The following is a 2,508-nucleotide window of genomic DNA, read 5'->3' on the forward strand; positions in this document are numbered from 1 at the left end:
AAGCGAAATATATCTCTGTACACAACATTTTTTGTATAAACGACTTGTCTTTCTGGATAATCGTCAACTTTCACTAAGAACTTGAGATGTTTTCTTGATCGAACTATTGATAAAGCGACGTTATAAAATGTTGAATTTTTAAAATTTCGTTATCAAGAATTGTAAAATTCAACTGTCGTCATGTGTTTTTTGTAAATTTCTTGTGTGTATACCTGTCTAAATCGCATTTGTAAATCATCTGAAACCTGTAATGATTTTATTTTGAACAATATACTATCTGTAGTGCACCAAAAAGGAATGAAGTTATGGCATTGACTATTGAAGCTAAATGCTGTAGATTATAAACTTATGCATCGTGTAGGAAGCGTATTTAAACTTTAGGCCTAATTGTTGCTTTTTTTTAAGCGACCGTTGAAATTTATAGTGAGGTGTAATTGTATTCCGTTATTTATAAGCCACACAAAGGTTACAACTTAATTTGATGTCTTTCCTTGCCTGTTTCTCTATGTTACCGAAGTAACTGTCTTTAAAGTTAATTCTCTAAACGTCGTAGTTTGCATTCGTATTAAACGTTAAACTCATTCACTTTTACAATCGTATAAATGTAAAAGTACCACTGTACAATTAGCCAATAGAAATATTGGATTTCTAGGTGAGTGAACACGCATATATGTACGGACTGACATTACATAGATTTGTGTTAAAAAGCCATGTTTTTCGGAAATCATTTTGCTATTCCTTTATTAGAATGAAGTTATTGGTAAGATATCCGACATTATCTTTTCTAACGGTAAAAACCTGTTTATAGCGGGTTCTCGTCGTACGTTGGAACTATGATGTATCACGTGCAAGTTTTATATAGTTCGAAACTATAGCCATTTCTTGACAATACGCTAATACTTTCTAGTTTCCTTATACTAAACCTGTAAAAAATATGTAAGGAAAGAAGAAAATTGAAAGATTGTCAAGAAAATAATAAACACATAAAATGCGCTGACTTATGATTATGATCTAAACTTAAGGTTTGATGTGAACTCGGTCATAGAATATAGAGCATCTACAAGTACATTAGGATTTATACTTATGTTACATGTGTATGAATGATAGACTTAATTCTGTCAACACACATAAGGTTACATGTCTTCTATGGATACATTTTTCTGTTCTTGAACAAATAATTCAAGGTTATTATAAGATGTTACTGAAGTTTATCTTAAAAGGTAAAAGCCATTTTAAACAAAACATTTATTACGTAATTTGACAATATGTTATGTTTTATAACAATATGTTTTATGTTATATGATTAAATACTGTTACTTGAGATCTAGGGAAGATAGTCATACGCGTTTTCGTTTTATATGGATAAGCAATCCTACGCTATGTTATGATTTTTTCTTCAAGATCAAACTCTGTGTTTCTTTTAAGGCTGATTATTCTGAATCATCGATACTGGTGACAGCTATGCTGCTTGAAAAACCACCAGCAATCAGTAAGTAATGCAACGTGCATGAAAAAATGTGGTTTAACCTAATGTATATATATATCAGACAAATGAAAACAACTGATTGAAACGAAATAATGAATAGTTCAGAATGCGTATTGTTATCATATATGCGTATATATATATATATATGTGTTATCTCTGTTATAACTTTTACTGATTCTTTCTAAGAAATATTTCTCTGTTCCTAGTAATTGTGGACGTGTTTTAAATTCTGCTTTTTTGCAGCTGGATTCTACTATTTGAATGATGATGAATTCAGTACACCTAGTAGCGATGAGAAAAACGTAGGGAGAGTAGAAGATAAGAATGAATGTGCAGTTAAATGTTTATCAACAACAAATCCCATATGCAAGTTAGTATTACTTTTATTTTTTCTTGTCTTTATTGATTAAGATTTATTTGTGCCGCAGACCTAATACTAAATTTATGGAATAAAAAAACATTTTCATTTTCGCGTTTAATATAAAACGCAAGTTTCACAATAGTTACTGTGCTCTGTCGATCGCAGGAATCGAAACCCGAAATGTAGCGTTATAAACTCTCCAGCTTACCGTTGAGCCACATATTGGCATATATTATTGGTGGTTAAAATTTTACCTTTAGGATGCATACTCTTTGTAGAAAACTATTTACAACCTTTAAATATTATTAATTTATAAATTCCTTACTCGAAAATATAAGAACTTTCAAGTTGTTTCATGCACCTTATAAATATTTTTGATGAGCTAAAAACATAAAACGCTAGTGAAATATAAAGGTGTTTAATCTATTTAAAATATTACGTAAAAAAAAAACATATTCATAAGAAATTATTACATTTTGAGAAACGTAATATACTGTTTTCAAATAATGTCAGTCACCCTGTCCAGTTCATTATAATGCAAATCAAGTATCAGCTATCAAATAATGTCAGTCACCCTGTCCAGTTCATTATAATGCAAATCAAGTATCAGCTATCAAATAATGTCAGTCACCCTGTCCAGTTCATTATAATGCAAATCAAG

At 30.1% G+C, this 2,508-nt stretch overlaps 1 long non-coding RNA gene across 1 annotated transcript; it reads left to right on the forward strand.

The window, feature by feature from the left end:
* Positions 1-1,360: 1,360 nt before the first annotated feature.
* LOC111087149 lies at positions 1,361-1,779 on the forward strand. Its single transcript, XR_002611867.1, has 2 exons — positions 1,361-1,489; positions 1,730-1,779. It is a non-coding gene; the product is annotated as an uncharacterized LOC111087149 (long non-coding RNA).
* The last annotated feature ends 729 nt before the right edge of the window (positions 1,780-2,508 follow it).

The sequence above is a fragment of the Limulus polyphemus genome, unplaced genomic scaffold (assembly GCF_000517525.1).
Source record: "Limulus polyphemus unplaced genomic scaffold, Limulus_polyphemus-2.1.2 Scaffold61, whole genome shotgun sequence".
In the NCBI taxonomy this organism is placed as follows: domain Eukaryota; kingdom Metazoa; phylum Arthropoda; class Merostomata; order Xiphosura; family Limulidae; genus Limulus; species Limulus polyphemus.